At 46.2% G+C, this 20,095-nt stretch overlaps 1 protein-coding gene across 2 annotated transcripts in view; it reads left to right on the forward strand.

Moving 5' to 3' along the window:
- SLC41A3 (solute carrier family 41 member 3) overlaps positions 1–20,095 on the forward strand; it is a 212,223-nt gene that overhangs the window by 17,841 nt on the left and 174,287 nt on the right. Inside the window, exon 1 of one of the 2 annotated variants that reach the window (XM_078661724.1) lies at positions 9,422–9,597. The exons of the other annotated variant lie outside the window; for it this stretch is intronic. The gene's annotated coding sequence lies outside the window, so the exon portion shown is untranslated. Of the gene's footprint in view, positions 1–9,421; positions 9,598–20,095 lie in introns of those variants that run through there. 2 annotated transcript variants of the gene reach the window in all.

Genomic DNA, 20,095 nt, shown 5'->3' on the forward strand with positions numbered 1-20,095 from the left:
GGACTGGGCTTGCATCTCTTGAACCCAGAGTGACTCCAAAGACTACTTGGCTGGCGTCCTGATACGAAGTCTTAGTGACATCATAGGCTTCCAACAGCCCTGTACCTGCACCTTGGCTCTGCCATCTTGCAGTCTACCCTGTCAAGTGTTGCCTCCCCAGTCCTGGACAATTGGAAGTGGGCTTAAGGATGCTCTGCAAAGCTCTGTGGCTCCAGCGGAACCATATCTTCTCTACTGCGTAGTGCAAACAGCAGCAGAACCAACTCATCACTGCTGCTGCATGGATTGGACCCATTGCAAAGACCTGCATCGTAGCCCATTGGAATTATCACTGCACAGCGCATCATTGGCGCATCCACTCGCTTGCCTTTTCGATGGCAAGCTCGACGAATATCGTATTGCAGCCCCACAGATCCTCAGAACTGACTCATCGCCCCAATTTTGCGCTGCATCCTCAACTCCGCACATTGCATTGTAAGCCTTGTCAACAGGATCCTCGACGACGAAACAAGCCCTCGCATCGCAGCTTCACTGCATCCTCGCAACGTTCCGCAAACCATGATTTAAGGTACTAACTGGGTCCCTGTAGCTTCCTGCACTCCATCGGCCTAAACTTGTGACTTTGTCCTTTTCAGACGCACCCATACATCCACAGTTGGCGCTATTTTCAGTAAAAAACTGAAAATTGCACATCTCCAGTTCTACTAATTGGATTTTTTTCATTTTGTGGTTGTTTTTATCAAAGAAAGTACTAGTTTTCTCCATTTGGTGTGGGATTCTTTTTGTGTGGTATTTTGACTGTATTACTGTTTGATGTGTTCCACAAATACTCTACATTGCCTTTAAGTTAACACTTGCTGATCTGTCTCAAGCTACCAGAGAGCTGAGAACTGGCTAATACAGGGTTGGCTTGCTCCTGCCCCTTACAAGGATTGTGGTTGCTGCTTGACAGGTTTCCAACCCAGACACCCAAAAACCTGATTTCTTACAGTCAGAATATAGGGGCCAAATCAGACCATCAGGCAACCAAGTACCAGTCCACTGTAGTCTACTTTAGGCATCAGCTAGGTAATGGGAACATTCACCATTTGGGTGCCAAAATTCAGTCCGTTTTGGAGTAGGAGGTGCCCACCACCAAAACTCAACTGCCTTTTTAAAGCTCACTGATTACTACAGAAACTAACTATGGGATGCAGTTGCCCACAGGTTTGACATCCAAAAAGCTGCCCATGACAGTGATTTGTACTGATACGTGTTGAAAAGCTGTTGATGTCCTGAAAAGAGCACTTTGAAATGCACCTGTACTGAAGGCCCTGGACTAGTCAACGCTTCATAGTACAGATGGATGTCTCAAGACTTGAGATGGAGCAGGACTGGCTCAAGCTGATGACCATGATAGAGAGGCTGATACATTATGGACAATTATCAACTTGTTACCTGCTACTAAAAAGTAAACCGCTAACTTCTTGCTCTGTATCAGAGTCTATGGAGGTCAGTGGCAATGACAGTGGGTTTCTATTTGCGGTCAACTGTTTCAACGACAGGCAAGTTCTGGCCCCCTTATAGTTTCTTGTACTCAACCTTGCAACAGTGATGATCTTGCCTATTGGCAGGTTCGGTGACCTGTTATAATGAAAGAAGGTTCCTGACACCGATAATTTAAATTGTTAAATGATCAGATCCTACTTTAGATTAATGGCCAACTATATCGGAGTTTCTAAATCAGCAAATATTGTATGACTAGATGCAATCTGTGATAGATTTATTCACTTGAATGTTTTGTCATGAACTATTTAATGTAACAGTACTGTGACTGCTATCTTACCTCATACAATAAATACTAAGTACACCATGCAATACACAATAAATTGAATTCTCACCTGATAATGGGTTGATTGTGCGCAAATGAAACCAGTTTCACTGTTTTTTTGTTTTGTAATTGATGTCACATCAACAAAAACAGATGGCTGAAAAAGCAGGACTGAAAGACGCATTCATAGTTAGAGGTGGGGCGAGCCACTAAAATCTCTGGCTCAAGTTCTTCTTTTGTTTGATAGGCTATAATGTTGGTCTAACTACAAGACTCTACGGAAGACACTTATAGGGTACAAATGACAACGGACTTTGCTGTTAATTCACTAATGGTACAATTGCCAGCGCAGGGAGGAGGCTAAAATCAAACTTCAGATTTAAAAATTACCATATTTAATAAACGAGTCCCAATGTAGTGATAAAATCTGATGTACTGAGATGAAACGCATCCATGTGTTCTGAAGAATGTTTTAGCACCAACATACATGCCGCAAACCTGATTAAGATGGCTTTTTGAAGCAAAACATGGCCTTAATTTGCCTGTCTCAGCCTGAAATTGCCTCTGCTTCAATAGAAGTCAATGTGAGAAATATATTGTCCCGATTAGGTTTTTAAAATCTTCCACTTTCCTTTGAAATGTTGTCATGAATCCATCATTTACGTGGCAACAAATTAAATGGAGCAGCCAATGGCCAAACCACAATACTGGCTTGCCTAGCACCATTCAAGGCACTCAACATGTTGACAAATATGCTTTATCAATTCAACCAGCTCTACTCCCTACATGGACCATTTAGGGAAGATGTGAATATTAGAAGATAGTTTTGGTGGGAAATAATTTCTCCATTAATTTCTACAGCAGTGTAAGGCGATTTTTAAGATAAAAAAGTGAGGCTCTCGTTTAACCTTATGCAGGGCTTTAAGTGGGCCATGTCTCTCTGGGTCTGAGCACCGGTAGTTTATTAAAGGGGGCCTCGAAACGGGCCTCTATAGGGCTCAGATTTGTGCCCTGGCACAGGCAGTCCATTTTTTTTCGAGAGTTATAGAGGAAGGGAAACCCTTTAAAGAGAGTCATTTTCTCTCTGGATCTCCCTTCTCTTTTTGAGACTCAGGAGCAGCAACATTGTTGTGGTGTCACCAGGGCTTTAAGTGGAAGCCTTTTCAATATAACATACAAGCCATAGTTGCTGCTTATTTATCTTATGCAACTAACAACAATTGACAAAGCCAATAGTCCTGGCTTGTTGTAGGTATGTGCAGTGTTGCGCTCCAGTTCTTTGTAACAGCGTATGACGCGGTACGTTAGAACTAGAGCGCGAGTGATGTGCGCATGCGTGGGGAGCGATTCGCGCGTCAGAGGCGACCGGAGCGCGATTGTGGTAAGACGCCCGGCGCTCTTCTGCAGATCCTTTTGATTTGTAATAAACCACACATAGTGGTCTAAAGTACAGCGTCTGTGTTCTCTTTACAGCGTGAAGCACCTACTTCACAGTGGCGACGAGGAGTGGGATATCCCACAAGCACAATCCCCATAAAAAAAACTAAAAAAAAACACCAAAAGTAACCAGAGAAAAATCTCACTAAAGAGCAGCGGTCACCGGGGAACATCACATGCCACAGGCTGGCTACCAGGAGGTGAAAATCAGCGGTAGGACTCGTAGGAAGAGCGCGGTAGAGGTGAACGAGAACATGTCACGCACACCACGTGCCCCGGAGCCAGGAAACAAGGCGATCTGTGGAGAAGCATGGTAGGAGGGTGCCAGCGCCCCCGTTAAGGCCCTGGCGGAAAGGGGAGACCGCGGTGAAGGGGAAGGAAGATAACCCCAACCCAACACGTCACAAGGCGGGAACGCCAGCGCGCCAGGCAGCCCCAGGAAACAGGGAGGAGAACCAGAAGAACAGGCCAGAATGAGCAACCAAGCATCCTCGCTCACTGCGCCTATTCCGTTTCTGCCCAAACCAGGTGAACCCCAGATGAAATGGGAGGACTGGAGGGAATATTTCAAAAATTACCTCGAAGCCTTAGAAGATGAAAGTGGGGAGGCGTTTCCCAGCGTGAGGAGAAGGCGGATTCTTCTACATAACCTAGGCCCTGAGGGGATAAGAGTGTTCACGAACATAGTGCCCGCGCCCCGGCAGGCGGCCGACGATGACGTCTTCAAGCATGCGTTAGAAGATCTGTACAATCACTACCGTCCGGCGGTGTGTGTCTCCATTGATCGCTTCAACTTCCAACAGAGAAAGCAAGAAGAGGGAGAATCTATAGAAGACTATGTCGCGGCCTTAAGAAGACTGGCGATTACTTGCAAGTATGGGACACTCCAAGACGACTTCATTAAAGATCAAATAGTAATGCACACCACCAACAAGACTGTACAGGACAAGTTGTGGGCACACGGAGAAGCGACGCTAAAGGAAGTAATAGCGATGGTGAAGAAAGCAGAGCTCTCGAAGCGTTGTGTCGAAGCAGCGAAAAGGGAGAACGCTCAGAGGATCATGGTCAACAAGGTGGATGATGCTGAGCCCTCAGGAAGACATAGAATAACGCCCAGAGACAGAAGAGGAACTAACAAATGGGCGAGAAAGCCAGGACAAACTGGGAAGCAGTCCATGGATAGCAAATCCACGTGCTACAGATGTGGGAGTACGACACACGCCGCCCAAGACAAACGCTGCCCAGCATTCCGCGTGAAATGCATGTTCTGTGGCTTGATAGGACATTACGAAAAAGTATGTCGCAGAAAAGGGAAGAAGTCGGTGGTGAAATACATACCACAATCCCAAACAGGAGAGGAAGTAGAGGAGGAACTGGATGAAGAAGACCTGGTGCTGTGTATCGAGGAGCAAGTGTTGGGAATAGAAAGCAAGCGCACCGATAAACCACGCGCGGACATGCTGATAGGGGGAGTAAAGATCAGGATAGCGATAGACTCAGGATCCCCGTACACCATAGTCCAAAGATCGGTGTGGGAAGAAGAGTTCAAGCCTAGTCTAGGCCCCAAGTTGGAGCCACCAGACATAAGACCAGTATCGTACACGAGCAACCCGATCCCCATGGTAGGTTACAGGATCCTGAAGTTTGAATTCAGAGGAAGATCGGCAGTATGCAAACTGTACGTGGCAGAGAGGGGCCCCTCAGTGTTAGGATGGAGGGATCAAGGGGACCTTGGAATAAAATTAGACCCGGGAGTTGGAGACTTCGAAACGTGAGAGACGCGGCGTTGTCCGGTCCGAAACCCCTGATGAAGGGTCCCCGTTTTGTTGACCCGAAATGCATTGGGTATACATATGACCTATGGATAACTTGGATTTGAGAATTGCATCATAAGAATTTCATTATGTTTGCTTAAATTCGATGAAACACATGATTTGAAGAAATTGTATTGAAGTATTCAACAAACTTTCAAACCAATAAACGAAACTCAGTGAAGAAACAGTGGTTTCAAGTTTACAGTGCGCACATTCTGGTGGTTAGATTTCTCTACCCACCACATTTCTTTTGATTACATAAGGCACGGTGAGACTACGTGTGACGAATGCAAGCGCCAACCTGATCTCAGTATAAGTTTAATATTATTGAATCGTGAACCCTTGAGTGCTCCGGGATTACACAGTTACTCTCCACTGTTGACCTCACATCCGCCTACCATCAAATAGACTTACACCCATCAAGCAGGAAATTCACGTCCTTCATAACACCCTTCGGATGTTATCAGTTCCGCAGGATGCCCTTTGGGCTAGCGTCCGCTGCAGCGGTGTTCCAAAAGCTAATGCACCGCCTATTCAAGGACGTTGAAGGCATCCAATACTTCCAGGATGACATCTTAGTTATGGGGATGTACCGTGAAGCCCACGACAGGAAGTTAAACAAAGTACTGAGCGTGCTACAAGAGAAAGGTCTGACGGCCGAATGGGAAAAGTGTAGGCTGGGCATGACGTCGGTCAACTACCTAGGACATGAGATAGGAGGAAAGGGGATCACCCCAAAAAGAGAGAATGTGAAGGTAATCTGCGAAGCCAGAGCGCCGGTCAGTAAAGAAGAAGTGAGGTCTTTCCTGGGTATGGCCGAATATTATAGCAAGTTTGTCCAACAATTTGCCACGAAGACTCACAAATTAAGACAGCTCATAAGGGACAAGACAGCGTTCCAGTGGGATGATGAAGCACGAATTGAATTTGAAGTATTGAAGAGGAACATAAGCCAAGCGGTGCCGTTACATGGACATGACCCCTTGGGACAGACCATACTGACCACAGATGCCAGCGAGAAGGGTCCTTGCACAAGAGAGGGAAGACAACACGGTAGAGACCCTCAGCTTTGCGTCCAGAGCGTTATCTCCCACAGAACAGAAATTCAGCGTGATTGAGAAGGAAATGCTGGCAGTGACATGGGCCATGGGGAAGTTCCGGCAGTTTCTGTGGGGCACGAGATGTCGGCCACAAACCGACCACAAACCACTGGTCAAGGTGCTCACCTCGAGCGGGCATGCCACCGCCACCCCACGCATAGCCAAGATGACCCTGAAACTGTTGGAGTACAGATATGATGTGGAGTACATACCAGGAACGCGCAACAAAGTGGCTGACTACCTCAGTCGAACCTCAGCCATGGAGGAAGCGCCAATACTTTATCAGAGAGCGAGGAGATGGTAGCTGTGATGGAGGACTCAGAAAGAGTGATCAGCAAACAAGAATGGGCGCAAGCGTATGAGGAGGATGAAGACATAAAAGAAGTCAAACACTGACTAATCAAGGGTTGGCCTGAGAAAAAGAGACGATCAGGAAATTTTATGAGGTGCGGGAGGAGCTATCGATTAGCGACTCTAGAACCTTTTTGTATCGCTGTGACAAAGTAGTGCCCCCCATGAAATTGATCCTGCTCCTGCTGAGCCAGCTACACGAAGGTCACCTCGGCATCGTGAAAACCAAACTACGGGTGAAACAAATGTACTGGGGACCGGGAATGGATATTCAAGTGGAAAGGCATGCGAGAGACTGTGACCAGTGCCAAGGGGCGGACAAGATATTGAAACCGCTAAGACCAGCGTTGGGAAGATTCGACCAGCCGCGCAACCCCTGGGAAGATGTTTCAGTTGATATTCTAGGGCCGGTGTTGGATAACCAAGGAATACCTGTGTGTTTTAGTGGACAAATACTCCAAATGGCCGGAAGTTCATGTGCAAGAAGAAATGGACTCGTATACAGTGATAACATTTCTCACCTCTGTGCTTCTAAGAGAAGGGATCCCGAGAACGATCCTGAGCAACAATGACCCGCAATTCACATCTGAGAAATGGTACAGATATACTGAAAGGAATGGTATAAAAACAATTACTTCAAAGAACAGTGGTCCCTGACATTCAGAGAATAATGAAAAAATACATATAGACCAAAATTGGAATCTATAGCGTCTGTCCGGCCGGACAGGGTTTAATTACACAATTGTATAGATAGTCAGTATTTTCAGTACAATATCAAAGTGGAACACAGCCGTGTCCTACTACTGTACAAAGACATCTGTGACATACATAGACAAGTGAGGCAAGAGTAGGCTGTCTGCATCTATTCAGAATGTAGCAGACGATATTTTGCAAAGAATCCACTGTTGTGATTTAGTAAATAATAAAATCAAATCATCCAGTGTAAGGTGTCGACGGCGTTTCGATCCCTTTGAAAAATTGTGGGATCATCATCAGGACATTTAAACATTCATGCCTTTAATTACACAAAATTACGTGGTTCTCAAGTAAATCGGTGTCTGCTTGAGAAAGGACCAGAAGTTGAAGGTCATATTTAATTGGGGATTCCAATCGTAGCCCCGTGGAAGTCGCCGCGATGGGTTTTCCACTTGCCACAAAGCCGGTGCTTGTTTGGTCAAAACACACTTTGGTGTACCATCCAGCAAGCAACGGACAGGTGGAAAGATTTAACCGTGTCCTTATGGGATCCATACAAGCTGCCATAATGAAACGCAAAGACTGGGAGGTAGAAATCCAGAGTATGATGTGGGCGTACAGAATCACCCCCACCTCGACAGGGTACAGCCCCTTCCAGATCTTGAGAGGCAGGCACCCTTTCACGAAAGACAATGTAATTTGGAGAGAAAAGACTGTCACTAGCAAATGGTCACCTGCTGTAGTCCAGCACAATCTGGAGAAGGCCCAGAAAGTATACACTGAGCACTACAATAGGAGGAGAAATGTGAAAGAAACAGCTCTAGAGAGAGGAGAATGGGTGAGAATCAAGCTGGTCGTACTAAGAAAGAAGGGAGAAAGCAAGTACAGCCCACTCCTGCAAGTAGAAGTATAGGATAGAGCTTCATTACTCAGTGACGGAAAAGTGTGGTCCCAAGATCGCATGGCGAAGATCAATAAAATTATACAGTGGCCCGCGGAGGAAGGAAAAGACCGACGAGATCAAAGACAGAGAAGTGGCGAAGAAGGAATGACTGCAGGAGGTGAATGCCAAGAGGAAGAAGGAATGCACGTAGAGAAAGAAGATCTGGAGGAACCAAGTGTGGAGGAGACTCCTACAGAATGGGGCGCCACGCCAAAGAGAAGTGAACCAAGTCAACAGAGAGAGGGAGTAATGAGCACTGCACATGAAGGTGTCCGAGAAGCCTCCACACCAGTAAGACGTACTCGTGCTGGAAGAGTGGTGGTAAGACCTGCACATTTCAGACTTTGAATTAGAGGACTATTGAACCCCTGAACTCTTAGCTATTTGGTGTGTATATAAAAAGGGGAGTTATGTAGTGTTGAGCTCTAGTTCTTCGTAGCAGCGTATGACGCGGTACGTTAGAACTAGAGCGCGAATGATGTGCGCATGCGCGGGGAGCGATTTGCGCGTCAGAGGCGACCAGAGCGTGATTGTGGTAAGACGCCCGGCGCTCTTCTGCAGATCCTTTTGATTTGTAATAAACCACACATACTGGTCTAAAGTACAGCGTCTGTTCTCTTTACAGTGTGAAGCACCTACTTTACAGTATGTTGTATCATATCTAGATGCAATAACAGAAACAGCAAAATACCAGTTGGCGGCACACTATGCTAAGCACAGATTTTTAGCTTGGGTGTTTTTAAGCCACGCCCCTGTGAGAGCCCCCCCCCCCCCCCCCCAGTTCTTTCATCCCACTTAAAAGCCCTGACCTTATGTTTTTCATTAACTGGATAAACATGACTAGTTCCAGAATGCGCAGCAAATACCCCGATTGGATGGATACTCATGCATCGACATGAGAAAATTCGAGATCGCGGAAATTTCCTGCCCGTGTGCTCTGGACCGAAGCCATTTCTGTTTTCAGTCACCTCCACAGTCCACACCTTTCCGACTGGCTGTTTTCCCGTGAGAGCGAAGCTAACCAGAAAGTGCCTGCGTCATAGCATTCAATCAACCAGTAATTCGCGCACGTCCGGTAGGCAGCTGCTAAAGGAAAACCTGAAAGGCAGACAAGACTCCTGTGTACGCCCCGCGCCGAACCGCACATCAGCTCACCCAATAACAAGGAGCTCCCAAAAGACAACAGAAGCAACGGTTCCTCAGAGAGGACAAGGCGGGGCCGAGGGTGAGGCGAACGAATGTGCGCATGCGCCAACCGTTACGGGTACGTGTAGGTCACGTGATTTCAGCACACCGTGGACCTTTTCGAGTGACTGCACCTAGGTCAGGCGCCAACTAGGTTGAAGCCACGCTGGCGTGCGATGGCGCCCCCCTTGGTGACGTATTGAAATAACACCATAAAGGCGGGAAAGGCGACGGGCTCGACGAATGAGCCTCGTGGCTAAGGTAAGAGGCTTGACTGGGCCAGCATGAATTAACATCTGGGTCGCTCCTAAATACTTCCATTTTAACAGAGGAAAACAATCTAAATGTTTTTGCAGCACCGGTGCTTGAAATGGAAAAAAAATATTTGGGAATTCTCAAATTGGGGTTAATATGTGGCATTGGGAAGTGGGTGGAGTCATGAAAAGTGAAGTCTGGCAGTCAACATACGCAATTATTTTGTTAAAAAAAACAGTCTGCTGCAAACAAATTGGCAATAAGTAGAATCATGACCAAATAGCTGTTGTGGTTTACTTAAGAATTTACAAAGATCTAATGCCACATTTTTAGATATCTTAGGTGGCTAATGCACCTACTGCAGAGGTCTTTGGGTCCCCAGCAATATTCAGGGATAATAATAGTGAAGTAATGCTGGCATACATGTCAACATTTTAGGATAGGGACGTGGGAGATTTAAAGTAAAAAATCGGGAGAATGAAAATTCCCCATTGGCTTCAATTGTAGAAAATGCAATTTCCGGTGAGAGACAGTTAAAATAAAGCAATTTTTTTGCTTGAAAAATCGGTAGTCTCCCGCCTCAATCGGGTCTATTGACATGTATGTGCTGTTGATTAATGCACTTGGACAGTGGCGTAACGAAACTTGAGGGGGCCCCCCTGCAAGGTATGTGGAGGGGTCCACTCCGAGCACAATCAGGAGCTCTCCGGCCGGAGTACTGTGCTGAGGAGCCCGCCTGGAGCTTGGGGGCTGCGGGGGCCTGTGTTACGACCCTGCACTTTTAGAGATCTGTGTTTGATGTAGTCATAGTTTTCAGCGCAGATTTCAATAGGGTGGGTCGGGGAAGGCTATGGGAGAAATTAACCATATGGGGGATCCGTGCCCAGCCCCTCAAGGCCATAACATCCCTATATCAGGGGACCTGGGTCCAGACAAAAACAAGTCCTACCACAGCAACTTCGAAGGTGCCAACCAATAACTGGCTTAAACACGGCTGTGTGTTGGCCTCCCTTCGTTTCAAACTCTACACAGCCAGTCTGCAAACGCATTGGAAGGTACCAGTTTAATCACACCAAGGCTGGGCAGAGTGCAACTTCCAGTCTGCAGTACGCAGATGACATTGCAATCATGGACCATTTCTAGAGCAGGCCTACAGAGAGCCGTCATCACTCTCCATTGCTACAATCAGGTGAATAAACTTCTGGGAAAGACCAAAATTGTAATCTTCTGCAAATACCCACACAAGAAACAAGTATATTGACAGCTAGGAGATCTACAAATAACAACTGCAAACTATAACTACTTAGGGATTTGGTTTACTTAAGGGGTCAAACCGGCGGCCCACCTAAAGCATATTAGAAGTAAGGGTGCTGGAGTCAACCACAGCTTAAAGCGCCTAAATCGTCACCTATACAGTCAAAAAATGTAACCAGTGCTTAATTTGAACTGGTGGTTTCTTGTGCACGGCACTAGCATTTAATCTTCAACACCGGTGCTTATAATGCGAACTCGACCCAAAGGTATTAGAGCGCTTTTCATGAGCACCAGTTAAGGACACATTTATTTTTTATAGACACGGGAGATTAAGTGATTTGCTCAAAATCACAGGATGCTCGGCCTATGTCTGGACTCGAACCTAGTTCGCCAACTCCAAAGTCGACAGCTCTGGCCCTTACGCCACAACCTCTACCCGGTTTTTGGGTTTCATGGTAAGTATTTGGTTCTGTTATAGGCGGTGCTAATAGGAGCAATGGGTTGGTGCACGCTGCCTCCTGACGACAGTCCCGGACGTTATTTTTTCACAAATTAACCACTGAGTGGAACCAATGCTGAAAGTCCTGAGACCAAAACTGATCCCAGCTCTAAACTACACCCACTTAGCCTTCCCCGGCGCACTGGATGTGCATCTCTTGAACTCTCAAATGTCAGCATACAAAAAAATCTTCCTTGCTTCCAGGCAAGCCGTAAGAGCAAGGCTGAGACCGGAGCTGGGCCTTGGAGTCCAGACCTCATGTGCCAAGGGGATCTAGTTAAGTAGTATATTAGGACCCTGCAGGCCCCAGAGATCACACTTAAAGCTTAATTTAAAACAATCTTTGAGGAGGAGGGCTCCCCATGGCAATTACCGGTAGCAGAGGCAATCAATTGTTTTAAAATTGGGGTTGCCAACTTGCACAGTTGGAATATACAATTCCCAGCCCGGAATAAAGCAGGGAATGGGCAGGTTATGTAAACCTAATTATTACAGCTCGGGACGCCTCGCACATTAAAGGGAAAGCACAACCATACTTCAAATACCCTCTCCGACACCTGACTAGAAATAAAATCTTCTACATGAGGCTGCTAGCTCTTCCAATCCACAATTTCAATCCTCTCTGGGCACGCAGGGATGGGCAGCAATCGTGCAGGCTACATAATTACCATCTTGAGTCTTGGTTACATTTGTTGTGCTATTGCCCCACTTTGCGAATTATCGACTTCACCTCATAATCCCACTCTGTCGGGCGACTCCAACAGACGCTGCAGGAAAGTATCAGATTTATGCTTCACCAACAATACTGCACAAACCCTGTCACGCTTGGGGAAATCCACCAACATCATCCAAGCTGCACTGCACACAGCCTAGCACTGCAAACACTGATAAAGGTAGGAGGAGAGACACTCCTGCGGAGGACCATCCAAGCACTCATTTGTATCTGATGAGATGCACCTCCTGTTAAGTCCAACAAACCATAGTGCTCTATCTGGACTGTCTAAATTGCACTTATGCAATTTGTCTTTTAACCCCTTAATTGCTGCCGTCGGCCAACGGTCGTCACGGCCACTACCTCCCCAGTGCTGCGCACGACCGTTGGACGTCCATTCAGCACTAGTTCCAATGGACAGCGCAGCACTGGGGAGGTTTATTTACAAGCTCTAAAGGGGTTAAGAAAAAACTTCTCAATTTACTGTTTCAATTTTACACAAAAAAACACTTCCCGATCTTAATCATTGTTTGTAACTCTTTTAAGTGGGTTTTAACTATTTACTGGCTATCTGTATTTATGGGCAACGGAGTCGTCCCGTTTGCCCACATGTCATGATTTTTATTAATCAAACATGACTAAGCAAATCACTCACTCACTCCTTGAAAAGGATATTTAAAGGCTCTATTGCAATTCCACTTTTGTTAGCAATGGATGCCTTTTATACACTGGGGTAGGCCCAGCCTTACTTTCAGCAAGCCCTCACAGCCAATGCACATAGGCAAATCATTGTCATGAGGGCCCTAGCCCTACCGATTATTTTAACCGTGCCTGGGCGAGGCAGTACGAGGCAATATCCTGAAGATTATGCAACTACTGCCGATAATCGTGGCTCTACCTGTTGTGCTGTTGCCCCAAACTCTCTAGTGATCACTACCGTCTGCTAGTTCCTTTATGCCAGGCCAAATGTATCAGATTATGCAGAAAAGCCTTGGACCTGTGTTTCTCCGCCAAGACCCCAAATACCCTAGCTAGGTTGGGGAAATCCACAGGCTCTATTCGATCCGCAGTTTTTAACATCTCAACATGGTGATAATGACCCAGCCACTTTGTGCTGTATGCACTTTCTCCATCCCCTCCCAGGGAACAGAGATGCTAACGTTGAATATCCCAAGGGACACAAGTAAAGTTTGTTTGGTCCTGGCGGGCAGGTGCGTTGCATCATGAACACTTTTCTTTCTCCTTGTTTCTTACACTAACCCTGTGGACTTTCTCTACAGAGTAACTGGAATGCAAGAAGGAAAGAGTCAATGCCCATGACGCTTTTTCCTTCAAGAATTTTAAAGTTGTTTACACATTAGCAAGGTGACAATTGACTAGTTTCAAGGTGTCTCGTGCACTTTCTCTTTTACCCTAAGGGAGACAAACATAGTTAGCTCTACTTCTTCTTTCACTGGTTCAGCTGCAGGCCACCTCTGTGCTGGAGTGGTGCTTAGATTGTGAGCGCTGGCCAGTGTTGCCACTTCGCCAAGTCTTATAGAAATTGAATAAATGTTGTGTCACTGAGCAAGTAGGTGTGGACAGTGCCGAACCCTTTCCATATGAGAGTGGGTACATAGTGGGAAAAATAGTACATATGTTGTTTGTTGCATAGGATGGTGTGTAAAATCGGCGCTGCAGGAATAGTTGGAGCCTGTCGCCTAAATTAGTAAGAATGAGAAGTATGCAGTTTTAGTTCAGAGAAAAACCTGTTTAACAATATATAAAGCTTTATCTGAACCTGAACACGTAGTTAGACAGATGTTTTGCCCTTTTTGAACAACAATTTATCTAGGCCAGAATTTAACTTGGGTGGCTATTTTTTTGAAATGAGACCTCCTTCATGACTGACACATACCTGTATTTCCATGTAGACTTCGATTACAGTTCACCCAACGCCTACCTCTACAAGAGGTGTATTAATATTTCAGTATATACCACTGAACTGAGTGGGGTGCATGGCCAACTGCCCAAGATGGCAGACTCGTAATTTCGGGGCTCTAGGGCCCACTAATCTACTGAATTCAAGCACCAGGTGATGGCATCCGGGCCCCCTATCATGCACAGTGGTTCCCCTGCATCCATTGACTGAATGCGTGCATTGGATGCGTTTGTGTTCCTACCAGCAAAAGGGGAGCAGCGCCGAGGCCACGTGTGCACCGGGTCAGCGATCGTGGTCTAGTGACCAGATCATTTGGTTGTAAGAGTTTCATATACCACACTGCCTGTTATGGATGGCACCGCAGCCACAGGAGATGGGTTGAGGCTGTGTAGACTGAAAAAAGCAGAGAGCGGTGATCCAGAGATCCGACCGTGCCTGATATGGTCCAACTGCCGGCCTGCTCGACAGGCTGCTACGCCCGGAGGACACCAATAACCTGATCTGCTCAATGCAGTAAGAAACACCAGACTGGGTGCCTGATGGGAACTGAGTTGCCCCCCTGAAACGGTGCTCCATTAAAAAGCTACACAGCATGGGTATGTATTAGAAGGGGGTGTTGAAAGCCTAAACTGCTGGCAGAACGTTCAGAACAGCCTAGCGATACACACCCAAACACGTGGTGCAGCCTGATACCCCCGGGCTACTGGGCAGTGGATTCCCTCATCGACTGTGCTTGGATACAGCGCTACAACTTTCCTGAAGAGGGGATGGGGGCATGACTCGCCTGGACCTGGATTCTGTGGGCCTTGATTACAGAGGCCTCCCCATGCTGCTTCTATTTGCAGCCCAGCAAGCACATGCCACAGACACGTGGAACAGCTTGTTAGACGCTCTTTAGGATAGGTAGCAGGACGCACAAATGGCTGGAGCACGGCACAAGTGGAAGTGCATGCAGCGTGAGTTAAACTGAATGGGCTGCTCGTTAATCTCATAGCTGGGGTGTTTGCATATGCTTGCTGGACGCAGTTCCCTCCCTATGTAGTAGTCTCGTCAAGCCACTCTGGGCAATGCCTTCTGAATGAAAGTCCAGACACCATCACTCGACACCCATGGCATCTACGGTGCGGCAGCCGATTGTATAGACATTTCTCTCCTGACAACTCTTCTCTCTGTAAGCCCTGGGGAGGTAACCTTGTGTGGGCTGTGATAGCGAGGCTATCACTGCCCCCTGCTCGTCCTGGACACAACTGAGGGCCCTGCATTTCCAGATGTGCCGTACACAGCCACTGGGACTCGGTATGGGGTGCACCAGAACCAAACCCCCTCAGCCGGATGTGCGCTCTCTTCTGATCCACACCCTCTGAAAGCTCAGCAACCCTGATGCCTGCAGATTATGTACCCCCAAAATGGTGGCACCCCCATGAACAAACTAGACATTATCCTACAGCAGATACGAGACTCCAGAGTTGCTATGGATCAACAGCTTGGCATCATTACCATGGATAATAATGTCTTTAAAGATGATCACCGCAAACTGGCTGAAAGAGTCAAAAGGAATGAGAAAGCACTGTCCAATCTAATGCTGTGCCAAGCAGAACATGTATCTCTGGTTGCGCAGCTGTGTCTACCGGTGGGTCAACTCCAGGATTGCGCTGAGGATGCGGAGGCACATACAAACAATATCTGTATAGTAGGGATGCCTGAGGGCACAGAGGATCCACATGCTACTCAATTTATAGAGACTTGGCTTTCGCACAGCGTTGGCCCCGACAACCATGTCGGACCTCTTCACGGTTGAAAGGGCGGATTGTGTGCCTACGAGGAAACCTTTTCCAGGGGTACCTTCAATGTCAATTGTAAGGGGGATACTTAACTTTAGAGACCGGGACCTGCTGCTTAGTGCAGCACGTGGAAACATACCACTTACCATTGAGGGCCCAAGAGTCTCACATTTCCCCAATTACACCCTGGCTCTTCAGTGGCAGAGGTCCACATTTCCGGAAGTGAAGCGCCACCTGCACATAGTTGTTCTGGAATTTTAATCAATAAAGAAATAAAGAATGCTAACTTTGCATCCCGTTAATGTCCAATCAAAGCCCTTATGTGCAGCCTTTGCACAAACAGGGAAATAGTCTCATTTGATGTCGTCTTTTATTTAATTTTTGAATTGCCATGGCTTGTATATCACAACACATACATTTATTGGTTGTCCAAGCTCATAGTTATGAATTCCGCTTTCTGTCATGAGCATTGTAGGTTGCCATCTTGGGCAAAGTACCTCGGAGAGGCTTGAAAGTAGAAACATTACTTCTGGGAATAGTTCTCCCAAGGCCAGTCATCTGGTTAGTATGATACTTCAGACAGTGAAGCCTTCAAAAGTCTTTCTTAGCATTTTCTGACAAGAGTTGAAGATGTCTATGGGGCCAGAGGCGTCTTACTAACCTGTAGATGTCTAAGGGGCCAGAGGGGTCTTACTAACCTGTAGACAGAGCTATTGTACAGCTGTACCAAATAAGCTGATAAAAGCTCTGTATTATCCTGTGCACAGTGCACTTTGAGGAACAGACAGTTGCAATCTGAATATTTAATTGAGGCCCTTTATGCTTCTGCTATGTTATATTTAGAAGTTGTGACCAGTTTTGTATGCAGATACCTTGTCTATGCTCTGCAGGAAGAACCCAACCACCTAGAAAGCATACTGACACACCTCAAATACCTGAAAAGTCACCCATAGAAAGCCAGGAACTAAGTGACAGTTTTTTATCTGGTTGTCTCTTGTCCCTAAAGTATCACATTCTTGTGCTGATATATTTGTGGGAAAGAATACAAGTTATCACCTGATACAAGTCAGTTCCCATAGTCTCTGATTCTCATAATTTCCTGGAAACTCAGAGCTTTGAAAGGGGGTATATTGTTATGGTTGTGGATCAGCAAAGAGGACAGCTGTAACACATGCCACTCCAAGATGGCCAACAAATGTTTCAGACCAGCCCCTTCCTGCTGCATGGTTTCTGCCCTAACTGTAAATTAAGAGCCTCTGAGCCAATTACCATTGCATCAGAACAGCCACAAATTGCTTCTTCTGTGCTCCATCTCCTGCTCTGCTCTGCTCTAGCTCAGCCTCGGTGCTGCTATCTCAGGGCCTCCCTGCTGCAGCGCTATTGTAGTCTTGGTCCTATTTCAGCTCTGCTCCTGCCCTGGTCTTGCTGCAGCTCTGCTCCAGTTGTGGTTTTAATACAGCCCTCCCCAAGGCCTGACAGTTCCAGCTCTGCTCCAGTCCTGATCTCACTCCAGCTCTGCTCCAGGCCTGCAAGCTCCAGTTCCAGGTGTGGTATAGTCCTGATTTTACCCAGATCCAAAACTTCAACCATGCAAGAATAGTCCTACAATCAGGACTCGGCACTATGGAGGTTTTTGTGCCATTGACCTTTTCATCCTCAGGGGGGCATCCTCTCTGAAACCCATTTTATAACCTCAGCAGATAATAATGTTGTTTCTGGAATGGGTTGCCCTTTTGTCAGAATTTCTAAGAAAGAAATGAAGGATGTACTCCTCTGTCCAGCCCTTGACAATCTCTTTTGTATTATATTGTGCCTCTTTTCAACCAGTATTTAATAAAAGGAAAACTTAATCCGACCCATCTTTGCACGGCACCTGGAATCCTAGTCCTTCCTACATCCACTGCTACCCCACCGTGTTCCTCCGCACGGTCAACCCAGGATGCCACTCGCCTCACTGCTAATACAGAAAAGAAGGAGAAATGGAGAAAGGAAGAACAAATACAACTGATTTTCAAATAGGTGACAATAAATTCTCCTATTGTTTTTGTGGCAAAAGTCCACTGCTCAATCAATCACACATTATCAATGTCATCACTAACACAAGGGGATAAGATTACACATTTTATTTATTGCAATCAAACCAAAATATTCTCATCTCATTTCTTTTTTTAACAAAAAACAGAAGAGAAAAAAGAAACATTTTTTAAGGCAAATGTATGCACTGTATATAAAAATACATACCTATGTACACACCTATATACAATAATTACATACAATAAACGACATATACACTTTATACAAAGAACAAAAAATATATAATGAAAAACACTTTTTTTCTTTTCTTCACCCTAAGAAACAATAAAACGCTGAGTGCCCTCCTATTCAATCAAGGGGGTACATTGGGAGGTAGTCAGACACAACAGGTTCAACGCAAAAACCTCACAGAACCTTAATCTTCAAGTGTGTACAATGGCATCGATTTCCCCAAATTAATTCAAAACAAAGACTCCTCCATATGGAAAGTGTCGACGCGGTCGCGTTTCTGCCTTCCAACAAGTCTGGCCTCTTCAGGACAGGGCGACAAAAGAACTCCAGGAACGCAGTTCCAAAGCGGCAGGCCACCGGAAGCTCACAGAGCGCCAACTATTTCTCATGTGCGTCAGGTCTGTATGCGCTATTGCTCGCGTCTAGCTTTGGGTAGTAAATATCCCAGGGGCCACTTAATTCGGCGTGGGTCACTCGCTTTCCACACTCACTGCGTCGCCAGCGTGGCCTCACTGCTGACACACCGCCCTACAAAATACAGAGAGAGTATTCTCCTGCACCTCCTGCAAGGTCTGATACACCCTCTCACACTTTGCCATCGCCACCCTAGCCTCGACACCCACACTCTCATACTCATAGAACTCAAGCACCACCCCTCAACACTCTGTACTGTCATGCATGCTCCTCAGGACCCAGTCACTGACTAAACATACCACAGAGATATGGGGCGTGCTACATTTCATTTATTTAAGAGTCTTATATAGCACTGGCCAGACCCAAAGGTATCAGAGCGCTTTACCACATTTATCATGATGCAATCGGACACACATTATTTCAATAAATAACATTGTCTTGTGTCGAAACCTGTTAAGGCCTGGAGGGGATCATAGGAGCAAAATCAAAAGGCAGGAAATGTAAATGCCTTCTTATTGAAGTGTCTATATTCTCCGCTGGGCGAGATTCCTGTGGCAGAGGAACTCTTCTCGGGTGCTAGCTATCCATTCGGATGAGTTCGGTTGAAGAAGAGGTCTTTGAGCTGCCTTTTGAAGTTTATGAAGGAGGGGTTAGTCCTGATATGGACTGGGATGGTGTTCCAAATTTTAGGCGTATTTCCAGAGAAGGAGCGTGGTAAGGTTTTTTGTTTGTGAGTTTTGGCAGGAATGAGGAGTAGTGTGTTAGTGTTCCTGAGATTCCTCGTCTGGCCTGCCTTATTGAGTTTGGAAGCCAGGTATGCAGGTTTACCGGTGTGATGAGCTTTGTGTGATTCATGCAGTTCAGAAGTTGGAACTTGCTTCAATTAAGAGCCGTTTTAGTTTTCTTAGAGGGGGAAAGATGTGGTCGTACTCCTTTACTCTGGTGCCCATCCTAGCAGCTGCCTTTAGAGTTGTTCTGAGGAGAGCTAAGTGAGATTTTCCCATGTCTGTGAGGGTCGCATTCCCGTAGTCCAATCTGGACAGAACCAAAGATTGTGTGCATTGTTTAAGGTCTTTGGGAGGGATGAAGGTTTTGATTTTGTTGAGTAGTTTTATTTTGAAGAATGCACTCTTCACAGTGCTCTTAATATGTTTGCTCATGTTTAGACGTAGGTCCAGAGTGATTCACAGGGATTTTACAGAGTTGGCCAGGGTAAGATTGCAGTTAAGAGCATCAATGGCTTTTAGCCATTCTGGGACTTGGGGAGTCTGCTCATTTTTGGATATGAGAAGGAGTTCCATCTTATCTTGGTTTAGTTTTAGGTGGTTGTGAAATAGCCAGTGCTGTACATCTCTTAGAGTGTGGTTTAGTCTCTGTATGTCTCCAATTGAGGATGTTTCTAGGCAGATCTGGGCATTGTCTACATAGAGGTGGAAGGGGATGTTGGCTTTTTTTAGTATTGCGGTGAGGGGCTCCATGTACATGTTGAACAGTGATGGGGAGAGAACTGATCCTTGTAGGACACCCCTGGTTATGGGGAGTAGGTCAGACGTGAAGTTGTTAATTTTTATTTGTCGAGAGCGGTTCTGTAGGAAGGAGGCAAACCATTGTAGCACCACCTCGCCCGCTCCATTCCTTTCTCGGAGTGCATTATTGAG

Source organism: Lissotriton helveticus, chromosome 9 (assembly GCF_964261635.1).
Source record: "Lissotriton helveticus chromosome 9, aLisHel1.1, whole genome shotgun sequence".
NCBI lineage: Eukaryota > Metazoa > Chordata > Amphibia > Caudata > Salamandridae > Lissotriton > Lissotriton helveticus.